Raw genomic sequence first — 14,710 nt, forward strand, 5'->3', positions numbered from 1 at the left:
AAGCGGAAGAACAAATGGCTAGAAATGTAAGGAGGGGTGACAAAAATTTCTTCAGGTATATAAGTGAAAGGAGAATGACTAAAAAGGGAATTGTGAGACTAAAAGATACTGTGAACCGCTATGTGGATAATGATGAAGAAAAAGCAAATTGGCTAAAGAGATACTTTTGTTCTGTTTTCACAGAAGAAAATCCTGGAGAAGGACCGCGGTGGACTGCAGAAAGTACAAATGAGATTGAAGTGGATAGAGCACCATTCATGGAAGAGAGTGTGTATGAACAGCTTGAAAAGCTAAAGGTGGACAAAGCCATGGGACCGGATGGGATCCACCCCAGGATATTGAGGGAGCTCAGAGAGGTTCTGGCGGGTCCTCTTAAAGATTTGTTTAATATATCCTTGCAGACGGGAGAGGTTCCGAGGGATTGGAGAACGGCGGAGGTGGTCCCTCTTCACAAGAGTGGTGATAGGGAAGAAGCTGGAAACTACAGGCCGGTAAGCTTCACTTCGATTATTGGAAAAGTAATGGAAGTGATGCTGAAGGAAAGGATAGTGAATTTCCTGGAAGCCAATAAGTTGCAAGATCCAAGACAACATGGTTTTACCAAAGGGAAATCATGCCAAATGAATCTCATTGAGTTCTTTGATTGGGTGACAGGAGAATTGAATCAGGGACGAGCTATGGACGTAATCTACTTAGATTTCAGCAAAGCTTTTGACACGGTTCCCCACAGGAGGCTCTTAAATAAACTGGATGGGCTGAAGATAGGACCCGAAGTGGTGAACTGGATTAGGAACTGGTTGACGGACAGAAGCCAGAGGGTGGTGGTGAATGGAATTCGCTCGGAGGAGGGAAAGGTGAGTAGTGGTGTGCCTCAAGGATCGGTGCTGGGACCAATTCTGTTCAATATATTTGTGAGTGACATTGCCGAAGGGTTAGAAGGTAAGGTTTGCCTAATTGCAGATGATACTAAGATCTGTAACAGAGTGGACACCCCGGAGGGAGTGGAAAACATGAAAAGGATCTGAGGAAGCTAGAAGAATGGTCTAAGGTTTGGCAATTAAAATTCAATGCGAAGAAATGCAAAGTGATGCACTTAGGGAATAGAAATCCTCGGGAGACGTATGTGTAAGGCGGGGAGAATCTGATAGGTACGGATGGGGAGAGGGATCTTGGGATGATAGTATCTGAGGATCTGAAGGCAACGAAATAGTGTGACAAGGCGGTGGCCGTAGCTAGAAGGTTGTTAGGCTGTATAGAGAGAGGTGTGACCAGCAGAAGAAAGGAGGTGTTGATGCCCCTGTATAAGTCGTTGGTGAGGCCCCACCTAGAGTATTGTGTTCAGTCTTGGAGGCCGTACCATGCAAAGGATGTAAAAAGAATTGAAGCGGTGCATAGAAAAGCTACGAGAATGGTAAGGGATTTGCTTTACAAGACGTATGAGGAGAGACTTGATGACCTGAGCATGTATACTCTGGAAGAAAGGAGAAAAAGGGGTGATATGATACAGACATTCAAATATTTGAAAAGTATTAATCCGCAAACGAACCTTTTTCCGGAGGTGCAAAGGCGGTAGAACGAGAGGACATGAAATGAGATTGAAGGGAGGCAGACTCAAGAAAAATGTCAGGAAGTATTTTTTCAAGGAGAGAGTAGTGGATGCTTCGAATGCCCTCCCACGGGAGGTGGTGGAAATGAAAACGGTAACAGAATTCAAACACGCATGGGATAAACATAAAGGAATCCTGTTCAGAAGGAATGGATCCTAAGGAGCTTAGCCGAGATTGGGTGGCAGAGCCGGTGGCAGGAGGCGGGGATAGTGTTGGGCAGACTTACACGGTCTGTGCCCTGAAAAGGACAGGTACAAATCAAAGTAAGGTATACACAAAAAGTAGCACATATGAGTTTATCTTGTTGGGTAGACTGGATGGACCATGCAGGACTTTTTCTGCCATCATTTACTAGTTACATAGTTACTATGTTACTATGAAATGAAGTTTTCAAATCATGAGTTCTTCAAAAAGATCTCCACTTCAGAAAATGCCAGATACTTTGCCTACCGTTAGTTACAGCTCCTGTTGTAATTTCAAAATCTGCTTTCATGCTCGTTTGCTTCCAATTGTTATAATTCTACATTTGGTATATTTTGTTCAGTACTTCAAAATGATGATGCTGCTGTTTACCAAGGTAAATTCTAGGCATTCCAACCTTATAACATTCCTCTGCTCCTCTCACCTATGGTGCTCCTTTGAAATCTAAAGAGCACTGAATATATTTTCAACTGGCAGTTTCAGAGAAAAAAAAACCAAAGGTGGATGTCAAACCTTGTTTAGCTACTCCTTGGCTCTTCTCTCCACAGTTAGTAATTGTAGACTGAAATGAAGTTTTAAAATCATGGGTTCTTCAAAAGTATCTCCACTTCAGACAATTCCAGTTAGTTTGGCTACCGTTAGTTACAGATCCTCCAATCTTTTCAAAATCTGCTTTCATGCTCGTTTGATTCCAATTGTTATAATTCTACATTTGGTAATTCTATATTATATTGATATAATTCTACATTTGGTATATTTTGTTCAGTACTTCAAAATGAAGCTACGAGAATGGTATGGGATTTGCGTTACAAGACTATGAGGAGAGACTTATTGACCTGAACATGTATACCCTGGAGGAAAGAAGAAACAGGGGTGATATGATACAGATGTTCAAATATTTGAAAGGTATGAATCTGCAAACGAACCTTTTCCGGAGAGGGGAACGCGGTAGAACGAGAGGACATGAAATGAGATTGAAGGAGGGCAGACTCAAGAAAAATGTCAGGAAGTATTTTTTCACGGAGAGAGTGGTGGATGCTTGGAATGCCCTCCCGCGGGAGGTGGTGGAGAGGAAAACGGTAACGGAATTCAAACATGCGTGGGATAAACATAAAGGAATCCTGCTCAGAAGGAAGGGATCCCCAGAAGCTTAGCCGGTGGTGGGAGGCAGGGCTGGTATTTAGAAGGTGGGGATAGTGCTGGGCAGACTTATACGGTCTGTGCCAGAGCCGGTGGTGGGAGGCGCGGCGGGTGGTTGGGAGGCGGGGATAGTGCTGGGCAGACTTATACGGTCTGTGCCAGAGCCGGTGGTGGGAGGCGCGGCGGGTGGTTGAGAGGCGGGGATAGTGCTGGGCAGACTTATACGGTCTGTGCCAGAGCCGGTGGTGGGAGGCGGGGCTAGTGGTTGAGAGGCGGGGATAGTGCTAGGCAGACTTATACGGTCTGTGCCCTGAAAAAGACAGGTACAAATCAAGGTAAGGTATACACAAAAAATGGCACATGTGAGTTTATCTTGTTGGGCAGACTGGGTGGACCGTGCAGGTCTTTTTCTGCCGTCATCTACTATGTTACTAGGTTACATTTGGTATATTTTGTTCAGTACTTCAAAATGATGATTCTACTGTTTACAAAGGTAAATTTTAGGCATTCCAACCTTGTAACATTCCTCTGCTCCTCTCACCTATGGTGCTCCATTGAATCCAAAGAGCACTGAATTAATTTTCCACTGGCAGTTTCAGAGAAAAAAACAAAGGTGGATGTCAAACCTTGTTTAGCTTCTCCTTGGCTCTTCTCTCCAAAATTAGTAATTGTAGACTGAAATGAAGTTTTCAAATCATGGGTTCTTCAAAAAGATCTCCACTTCAGACAATTCCAGTTACTTTGGCTACCGTTAGTTACAGATCCTCCTGTCTTTTCAAAATCACTTTCATGCTCGTTTGCTTCCAATTGTTATAATTCTACATTTCGTATACAGTGCACTCCATTTAAGTGTACACCAGATAAGCGCATGCTCTGCTTAACTGCATGAGGTAGTTCGGTCCCATTTTTGAAGCATTGAAGAGGGAACTAGTAACGGAGCCTGGTAAAGCCCTTGGGGAGGACACTTGAAGCAGGCACTTGCTGTGGGCCAGAGCCACGCAGGTTACAGGGGCCCAGGCACCCAGGGACTAGTTCTGAGGCAGCTTGGGCAAAAGAAGTCATGTTAATTTGGTGTTTAAAAGTTTGGTTCAGTTCTGCAAGTGATGGAGGAATGCCATTGCTCAAGAATGTCTAGATTTTGCTAGACTAGAGTTTAAAAGGTCAGAGAGAAGTTATTATTTACCACATCTGGAGGCCATTGGGCATAGTGGATAATCTCGAGGGATCAACAAGCAAGCAGTGTTAGAAGATAGTTTTAAAAAGATTAGGCTAATGTTGGTTAGAAGAAAATAGAGTAGATTTAAATAATTCTAGATGAGTTAGATTGTGTCTTATAAGGAATTCTGATTTCTGCTTATTTTAAAATATTTTTATTCTGTGTAATTAATAAGTTCTATTTCTATGTAGAATATCTTTTCAATTCAACTTTGTCTGACCTTTCAAGTGATATTTCTGCAAGTTTAAATAGATCATCTGGTTTGAATTATCCACAGTCCTAGCTAGGTGAAAGAGGTCAGGAAAAGTCAACTTTGTTCCTTGATGAATAGCTAAGTGTAGGACTGGTCCTGAAAGTAATAACAAACTATATCTGTGTGCTATTAAGCAAGATTGGCCCCTTGACCCCTTAATGAATGCCAGAACCCAGTTAGTATGAAGTTGATTGGGAAACTGATTATGTGAATAATAAAATGCCAAGAGATAGGTGCCACAATGTCTAGTGTGAGAGGCCCCAGGTCATAGGTCAGTTTAGGAAATATCAAACCTATGTAACTGATATTTTGGAGTAAATGTGTAAGTAATGATTAGTTCAAGGCAGGGTAATCAATCTATTCTTTACCATCTGGAAAGTAAGGGGGGCTAGAGGGGTTTAAAACTGTATATAACTGGGAGCAGAAGCAGCTTACGTTAGAAGGAGAGAGCTAAGAAGAAGAGAAGGAGCTGAGACAGAAGCCATAAGATCCAGAGAGCTGAGAAAGAGAAGAAGAGACTTAGTGCTGATGTTCTACTTTGTTTGCTGGCAAATAAAGAAGATTTCTCCCTCATTCTGGTGTGTGCTGTTTGACTCCTGAAGTACCACAGATTCTGCTAACAATAGTGGTAATTCCTGCAACAATTCTTGGTGGCAGCGGTGGGATTCTGAACCCTGCATCAATTTCTGGCACCCAACTGACTGAGGAACATTAGCCGAGTATGTATTTTGTATTCTGTATCCTGTATTCTGTATTGTAATCCTAGCTAGGAAACTGTAAACCAGCCCCTCAAAAATTGAGGGAAGGGGAGTCTGATCAACTCTCAGCGAAGGCCTTAGTACCTCTAGTCTAGTGGGGATTAGTAGGGAAACCGCCAGAGCTTATCTGTATCTGAGAAATCTGAAATTGTTGGGTGGGATTTTTTGTACAGTATGTGTGTGATGCATGAATGATTAAATGAGTGTGGACTGCGGTTCCAGTTAACGCGAGTTCAACTGGCCAGCGACGGAAGGAAGCGATTGTTGTCTGTTTACCTTTTTGTCTCTGGATCTGTGGACCCCTTACCACACTTCCAAAAAAATTCCCTCCCTTTTTGTGTGTTGTAACTGTAAGCATTATGGGGGGGACATCATCTAGACAAATTGCTACTCCCCTAGATTGTATGCTTAAGAACTTTAAGAAAGGATTTTTAGTCAATGATTATGGACAGACTTTAAGCTTAAGTACTCTAAGAACCTTGTGTGAAGTTGAGTGGCCATCTATGGGAGTGGGGTGGCCCCCTAGTGGCAGCTTAGATATTGAAGTAATCCGGAAGGTCTACAGCATAATTGTAGGAGAACCAGAATATTCTGAACAACTCCCCTATATAGATTCCTGGGACAGCCTTGTGACTGACCCTCCCTCTTGGTTGAAAACTTATATGGGATCCCCAGTAAAGTTCATGTTGGGCCGCGTTCAAAGAAAGATTATTAGAAAATCTAAACTGGAGGAGGGAAAGAGCCCCAGGAAGCCTACCACCCAATCGGTGGCTTCCGCCCCTACCCTGTCCGAGAAACCCATACTCTCTGATGACCCCTCAGATCTTGAGCCACCACCTTATGGCCCATTGTTGAGGTTCCGCTCCACCCCCAGAGATCCACGGCGTCCAGCCCAAGCCTCTCCAGCACAGGCTTCTCCGGATAGTTCCTCCCCTTCTGTGCGAACCCCACCACATCCTAGGTTGGACTTTTCACCCAGCCTCTACCCTCCTCTGCCACATCCTTCCCTGCTAACCTCCCAAGACCCGCTTTGGGCTCCACTCCCTGACTCCTCAACTCCCGATAGCCCAGCCTCTCCCTTTAGTACCCCTCCCCACTCATCAGGGGCCCAGCATCCCTTTCAATGGACTGAATCACCTGTGACCACCTCTCAGTCTATGAGTACCCCTCCCCATCCCTCAGGGGTTCAACACGCCTCCCCTGAATGGGTTAGACCCGCTGCAATCACTTTTGAGCATGATAGGGGGGTAGCTCCTAGCTCTACCTCAGGTTCCATTCCCACCTCCTCGAGAGTTCTGCCCCTGCATCAGGTAACCACCACTCGACCGGATCCTAATAATCAGGATCAGGTTATACAGGCACAGGCCTACCAGTATGTACCCTTCACAACCACCGATCTCCTGAATTGGAAGACGCATTACCCCTCTTATACTGAAAAGCCTCAGGCAGTGGTGGACCTAGTGGCTAGCATTATGGCCACCCATAACCCAACCTGGACTGATTGTCAACAACTTCTCCTGACCCTCTTCACAACTGAGGAGAGGCGGAAGATTTTACAAAATGCTGAGGCCATCACGCGAGCGCGTGTCCCTGAGGGGACACAGGACCCAGAGGAATGGGTTAGAACTCGATTCCCTCGCGCAGCTCCAGCTTGGGATCCAAATAATGGGCAGCACTATGAACTGTTGTCTGGCTATTGCCGGGACTTGCTGGAAGGTATGAGGAAAGGCATAAAGAGGCCCATTAATCTGGCAAAGGTCTCTGAAATTCTCCAAGGGGCAACTGAATCCCCTGGGGCCTTTTTAGAGTGACTAATTGAAGCTTACAGAACATACACCCCATTTGACCCTGAGGCACTAGAAAACCAGAGAATGGTGAATAGTGCATTGGTGGCCCAGAGTATGCCAGATATCCGGAAGAAGCTGCAGCGTCAGGAGGGATTCGCAGGGATGAATACCACCCAGCTAATTGAGATCGCAACAAAGGTTTTCGTTAATAGGGATCAGGAGGTGCACCGAGAGGCTGACCGGAAGATGCAGAAGAAGGCCGACCTTTTGGTGGCAGCCATTACTAATTCCACCCTTAACCGAGGTCGACCTCTAGCCAATGGGAAGCCAAAGTGGGACCCCGGACCGCCAGCCAGGCCCCGAGATTCCTTCAATCAATCCCAGCCACGAGGGGAGAATCTCAGACCACGATTGGAGAGGGATCAGTGCGCCTACTGCAAGGAAAGAGGGCACTGGAAAGATGAATGCCCCCAGAGGCGCCAGGGACTGAGAAGGGGACCAGGAGATTGAGGAAGCCGAGGCCGAGTTCGAGAGGGAAGGTATGAGCCTTCTGAATCTGACATCATTGGGATAGCCGAGATGGCAGAATGGGATGAATAGGACAGACCGGGTTCCTACAAACTGGGCTCCCAGGAACCCATGGTCAAGCTAACCATAGGGAGCCGCTCAATTCCATTCATGATTGATACAGGAGCTGAACATTCTGTTGTGACGGAGCGATTAGCGCCTGTGTCTAGAAAAACTGTCCGAGTGGTGGGAGCCACGGGGGTGCAGAACCGGAGGCCCTTCCTGATGACCCGTAGATGCCAATTAGGCTCACACACAGTCACTCATGAATTCCTGTATATGCCAGACTGTCCAATCCCTTTGTTAGGCCGGGACCTGCTGTCCAAGCTTAGGGCCCAAATTTCCTTTGACTCTGATGGCCAGACTTCAGTCTCCTTTCGGCCCCCGATATCCAGCCCTAAGGGCATATTGAGTTTCTGCTGCCCCCTTGAAGAAGAATGGCGGCTGCATCAGTCGCAGGGCCAAGTTGACCTATCCCTGGCCGACAGCTTCCAGGTCAATGGGGTATGGGCAGAAGATAATCCCCCAGGGTTGGCCCGAAATATTCCTCCTGTCCATGTAGACTTACTTCCAAGTGCCCGGCCAATCCATCTTCGTCAATACCCAATTCCCCGAAAGGCTCTGGAAGGGATTCAAGCACATCTGAATCGTCTGTTATCCCATGGAATTATTCGACCTTGCCAGTCTCCATGGAATACGCCACTGTTGCCAGTTCAGAAGCCAGGGACTGAGGACTACCGGCCAGTCCAAGACTTACGAGTGGTCAACAAATCCACTATTTCATTACACCCTGTAGTGCCTAATCCATATGTCCTGTTGGGATTGATACCTTCTGGAGCTACCCATTTCACAACACTGGACCTAAAAGATGCCTTCTTTTGTATTCGGGTGGCCCCCGCCAGTCAATTGCTTTTCGCCTTTCAATGGGAAAACCCAGTAACAGGACGGAAGCTTCAGTATACATGGACCTGCCTGCCACAGGGGTTCAAGAACTCCCCCACCATTTTTGGGACTGCCCTAGGACACGACCTTAAGACTTTTAAATCTGAGCCTTCCAGGCGAGTTTTACTCCAGTATGTAGATGACCTCCTGATTGCAGCAGTGACCCAGAAAGAGTGTTTTGAGGCTACCAGAGAATTGCTGGAGTTACTCTTGGATGCAGGCTATAAGGTCTCACGCTCGAAGGCCCAACTCTGTCAGTCAGAAGTGAAGTATCTGGGCTTCTGCATTTCCCAGGGAAGTCGGAGACTGGATGTTAGTAGGAAGCAAGCGGTTGCTGCAATTCCCCAACCCAAGTCCAGAAGGGAAGTTAGGGAATTTCTGGGAGCAGCCGGATTCTGCAGAATTTGGATTCCAAATTTTGCACTGATGGCGAAACCCCTTTACCAGGCCACAAAGGGGGGTGAAAAGGAACCATTTGAATGGGGACCTATTGCTCAACAATCCTTCATCGCCATAAAGAAAGCCCTACTCCAAGCCCCTGCGTTAGGCCTTCCTGATGTGGAGAAACCTTTCTCACTGTATGTCCACGAGCGACAGGGGGTTGCTTTGGGTGTGTTGACCCAGATGATGGGATCCTGGCAGAGGCCTGTTGCATACCTGTCTAAACAGCTGGATGGAGTGGCTAAAGGATGGCCAGCCTGCCTGAGGGCCATTGCAGCGACAGCCTTACTGGTTCAGGAAGCTGACAAGTTGACCTTGGGGCAAGAACTGGTTGTTAAAGTCCCCCACGCAGTTCTCACCCTCATGGAGTACAAGGGCAACCACTGGTTTACAAATAGCCGCATGGTTAAGTACCAAGCCAGCTTATGTGAGAATCCACGGATACACCTGGAAACAGTAGCTACATTCAATCCCGCCACTCTTTTGCCAGCATCTGAGGGACCACCGGATCATGACTGTATCCAAACCATGGATGAAGTGTACTCCAGTCGACCAGATCTCAAAGATGTTCCTTGGAGGGACCCAGATGTAATTTATTTCACAGATGGAAGCAGTTACGTGGAGAACTCCAAGCGATTGGCAGGCTATGCTGTGGTGACAGAGGACAAGGTGATAGAAGCAAGGGCCCTGCCGCAAGGAACTTCAGCCCAGAAAGCAGAACTTGTGGCCCTCATACGAGCTCTGGAGCTAGCAGCAGGACTGGTGACAAACATTTATACTGATTCCAAGTATGCCTTCACAACTCTACACGCTCATGGAGCTTTGTATAAGGAAAAGGGACTCATAAATGCTGCAGGCCAACCTGTTAAGTATGGACCTGAAATACTGCAGTTGCTAGAGGCTGTTTGGGCCCCTAAGAAGGTAGCTGTCATTCACTGCAGGGGACACCAAAGGATAGATACTCCAGTGGCCCGAGGGAACCGCCATGCTGATCGGGTGGCCAAGGAAGCTGCTCGAGGACCCCCAGTAGGTACTGTGACTCCCCTGTTCCAGATTCGACTGCAAGAATGGACGCCTATGTACACCCAAACGGAAGAGAAATGGGCTCAAGAAGAAGGTGCAGTAAGGAGACCTGATGGCTGGTTACATCTCCCTGATACCAGAGTTCTGGTGCCACGCCACCTAGCTTGGCCGGTAGTGTCTCAAGCTCATGACCTGTCACACTAAGGGAAAACAGCACTAGCCCGCCTACTCAGTCGAGTAGTGGTGCTGGAAGGATTGGATAGTCTGGTTGCCACTGCCTCTGCCCGATGTACTCTCTGTGCCCAGAATAATGCTCGTCAGGGACCCCGTATTCCACCAGGAGTTCAGTCCAGAGGACTAACACCCTTTGAGTCCCTAGTCATAGACTTCACAGAAATGCCCAGGAGCGGTAGGCTCCGATACCTCTTGGTCATGGTCTGTACTTTTTCTGGGTGGGTGGAAGCATATCCTACAGTCACTGAGAAAGCCACAGAAGTAGCTCGAGCCCTCCTTAGGGATGTTATCCCCAGGTATGGACTGCCCCTTGCCATAGGTTCAGATAATGGTCCCGCCTTTGTTGAAGCCACACTTCAGGCCCTGTCCCGCGCATTGCGCATTACCTGGAAATTGCATTGTGCCTACCGTCCCCAGAGTTCAGGGCAGGTTGAGCGGGCAAACAGAACCTTGAAAAATAGCCTAGCAAAGATTTGTCAGGAAACCCAACTGAAATGGCCACAGGCACTGCCACTAGCCCTCTTCCGCCTCCGATGCACCCCAACTAAAGGAACAGCCCTCTCTCCCTTTGAAATTGTGTATGGGAAGCCCCCAGCCATTTTGCAGGGAATTAAGGGAGACATTGGGACTTTAGGGTCTGCCCAGGTGCAGGACCAGGTAGCCCTCTTGGGCCGGATAATTTCTGAGCTTCAGTCTTATGTGAGAGAAATAAACCCTGTCCCCTTCCAGGCTCAGGTACATTCCTTCCTGCCAGGGGATAGAGTTTGGGTGAAAGACTGGAGGCTCCAGCCTTTGGGGCCCCGGTGGAAAGGACCTTTTACTGTTTTGCTTTCTACCCCTACAGCTGTAAAGGTCGCAGGGATAACTCCATGGGTCCATTGGTCTCGAATCAAGTCTGCTGATCAGACTGAGCCCAGTACGGATCAGACGGAGCCTAGACAGTGGAGAGCAGAAAGTGATCCAGCGGAGCCATTGAAGCTGCGCTTGACCCAAACCAAAGAATCTACTAGCTGAAAAGAAGGGTCAACTGCATACCGCAGGAGCTGCTGGACTTCGGCTTCATACTGAGACTCTTTATTGCCTGATTCTGGCTTTCCTGGAATTTGAGAGCTTGATCCTTGTCAGTTGAGGTTCTATCCCAACTGGTATAAGAACTCAAAGACTGAGAACATTATATTAGAGTAATCTGTGACTAGCACAGACTGTTGAAATATTATTGCTTGATTAGTTTGCTGTATTTGTTTTAGATTAGGAAGAAAGAAAATGTTAGTAATTTGGGTGTTTTTGTTGTTTTCTACTCCTTGCCTCCTTGTTCCTAATACCCCAACTCGCTCCAACCTTTGGTTACACTCTGTCCAGGAACTAATTAGCCAGGCAAAGATTACTTCCCCTTGTATTGTGTGTTCCCGATTTTCTCCTTACACCACAGATGTCCCAGCTGTTCCTGTCCCTGTGCCGCTTACAGCTCTTATACCTCCCTACTTTTCGAGTTCGGGCCCTTGGAGTCAGGATTATACTTGGTGGTCCTTTTATAATGCTACCTCCCCCTCTGAATCTTCTCTAAGGCCAGTCTTTACGTCTCCCTATCCAGCTTCTGGAGTGTTTTGTTTAACAAGAAACATCTCAACTGTTCCTCCCATTTCCTGTAACTATACCAATGTTCTCCCAGAGAAGGGGGAATCTGTGTGGGTAGTCTCTCCAGGTACTCCTATGTGCCCTACTACCGTACCTGCAGATTATGACCCAGGTGATTATCTGGCTCCTAACCGTACCACTGAGAGGACTATAGTGTCCCGGCTTATTTTCTACTTTCATAAGTCCCCGGGGTATGAAGAGTTTATAACAAATGAGCAGCCTGTCACAATTGGGGATTGGCACCTATGGTGTGCAAAGTCTCCATATCGTCTTCGTTCCCCCTGGGATAGGGGCTCGCATTATGGGCATCCTAAGTACCTTGTCCATCCTGAGCCAACATTTATTGGGAACTTCCCTCACCCTCTCCTTGGTCATTACTGGCTCTGTGATAATGTCCTCCACATGATTCTTCCCCCCACGTATGATTTTTGTGTATTGGTAACCTTGAATTATTTTCCTAAAGTTATTCCTCTTCTCAGGCCACCATCCCCGCACCGCTCTAAGCGAGAGGCCTTGTCCTTACCCTCTTCCGTTGCCACAGAGGATGAGGCGATTGAATTAGCCCTCTAGTACATCAACTCTACTTATCCTCTGACTAAAAAGAGACTTGTGGCCCTTTCTGCCACGGCCTGGATTCCAATTGGGGGCCCGGTAGCGGGTATCACTGAACTAGGTATGGCTACCCGACGACTTCAGTCCCTACTCCATGTTTTAGTCCATGAGCTGAACGTGGTAGTCAATGCATTGCAGGATCAAATTAATGAATTAAGTATAGTTTCTCAGTATAACCGTATGGGCCTTGACTACCTCTTTGCAGCCCAGGGTGGCCTCTGCACAGTGCTCAATTCTTCAGAGTGCTGTACCATTGTCATAAATAGGACGCATGTAGTTAGGCATGCCATGGATAAAGTCCTACAGTTGGCCAGTCTTAATGTGGAGGATTACCGAGGAGGATTAGACCTTACCTCCTGGTGGTGGTCATTGACCTCATGGATACGTCCCTTGTTCATTTCCCTAATAGTCTTAGTTTTAGCAGGATTGTTGTTTTGTTTCCTGGTCTCATGTGCTTCGGCAGTATGCCGTAGGACCTTAACGAGTAGGGTAATGGTGATTCACAAGCCTATTCCTAGACGTTATGCCCCAGGAGGTATGGAGTTGGGATCACTATAATCCCCAGAGTTTGAGTTGTGAGACTTATCTCTGCATAAGCTGATTTTAGTCTCAAAGGGGGGAATGAGGCAGCTTGGGCAAAAGAAGTCATGTTAATTTGGTGTTTAAAAGTTTGGTTCAGTTCTGCAAGTGATGGAGGAATGCCATTGCTCAAGAATGTCTAGCTTTTGCTAGACTAGAGTTTAAAAGGTCAGAGAGAAGTAATTATTTACCACATCTGGAGGCCATTGGGCATAGTGGATAATCTCGAGGGATCAACAAGCAAGCAGTGTTAGAAGATAGTTTTAAAAAGATTAGGCTAATGTTGGTTAGAAGAAAATAGAGTAGATTTAAATAATTCTAGATGAGTTAGATTGTGTCTTATAAGGAATTCTGATTTCTGCTTATTTTAGAATATGTTTTATTCTGTGTAATTAATAAGTTCTATTTCTATGTAGAATATCTTTTCAATTCAACTTTGTCTGACCTTTCAAGTGATATTTCTGCAAGTTTAAATAGATCATCTGGTTTGAATTATCCACAGTCCTAGCTAGGTGAAAGAGGTCAGGAAAAGTCAACTTTGTTCCTTGATGAATAGCTAAGTGTAGGACTGGTCCTGAAAGTAATAACAAACTATATCTGTGTGCTATTAAGCAAGATTGGCCCCTTGACCCCTTAATGAATGCCAGAACCCAGTTAGTATGAAGTTGATTGGGAAACTGATTATGTGAATAATAAAATGCCAAGAGATAGGTGCCACAATGTCTAGTGTGAGAGGCCCCAGGTCATAGGTCAGTTTAGGAAATATCAAACCTATGTAACTGATATTTTGGAGTAAATGTGTAAGTAATGATTAGTTCAAGGCAGGGTAATCAATCTATTCTTTACCATCTGGAAAGTAAGGGGGGCTAGAGGGGTTTAAAACTGTATATAACTGGGAGCAGAAGCAGCTTACGTTAGAAGGAGAGAGCTAAGAAGAAGAGAAGGAGCTGAGACAGAAGCCATAAGATCCAGAGAGCTGAGAAAGAGAAGAAGAGACTTAGTGCTGATGTTCTACTTTGTTTGCTGGCAAATAAAGAAGATTTCTCCCTCATTCTGGTGTGTGCTGTTTGACTCCTGAAGTACCACAGATTCTGCTAACAATAGTGGTAATTCCTGCAACAGTTCCAGGCTTTTTCTGCTTTCTTGGGCACACCTGGAACCAGGCACACAGCCTGCTGGTTAAGCCCATGGGGAGGACACTTGAAACAGGCACTGGCAGTGGGCCAGAGCCATGCTGGTTAGGGCCCAGGCACTTAGTGCCAGGCTTTTTCTGCTTTCTTGTGCACACCTGGAACCAGACACACAGCCTGCTGGTGTAGCCATTGGGGAGGACACTTGAAGCAGACACTGGCAGTGGGCCAGAGCCATGCTAGATACAGGGGTCTACCTACCCAGGGACTGCTGCTTGCTTGTGCACACCTGGAACCAGATACAAAGCCTGCTGGTGTAGCCATTGGGGAGGACACTTGAAGCAGACCCTGGCAGTGAGTGGGCCACAGCCATGCCGGTTACAGGGGCCTACTAGTGCCAGGCTTTGCTGCTTTTTTGTGCACACCAGGCCCACAGCCTGCTGGTTAAGCCCATGGGGAGGGCACTTGAAGCAGGCACTGGCAGTGGGCCAGAGCCATGCTGGTTACAGGGGCCCAGGCACTTAGTGCCAGGCTTTTTCTGCTTTCTTGGGCACTCCTGGAACCAGGCCCACAGCCTGCTGGTTA

The sequence above is a fragment of the Microcaecilia unicolor genome, chromosome 3 (assembly GCF_901765095.1).
Source record: "Microcaecilia unicolor chromosome 3, aMicUni1.1, whole genome shotgun sequence".
Lineage (NCBI taxonomy): Eukaryota > Metazoa > Chordata > Amphibia > Gymnophiona > Siphonopidae > Microcaecilia > Microcaecilia unicolor.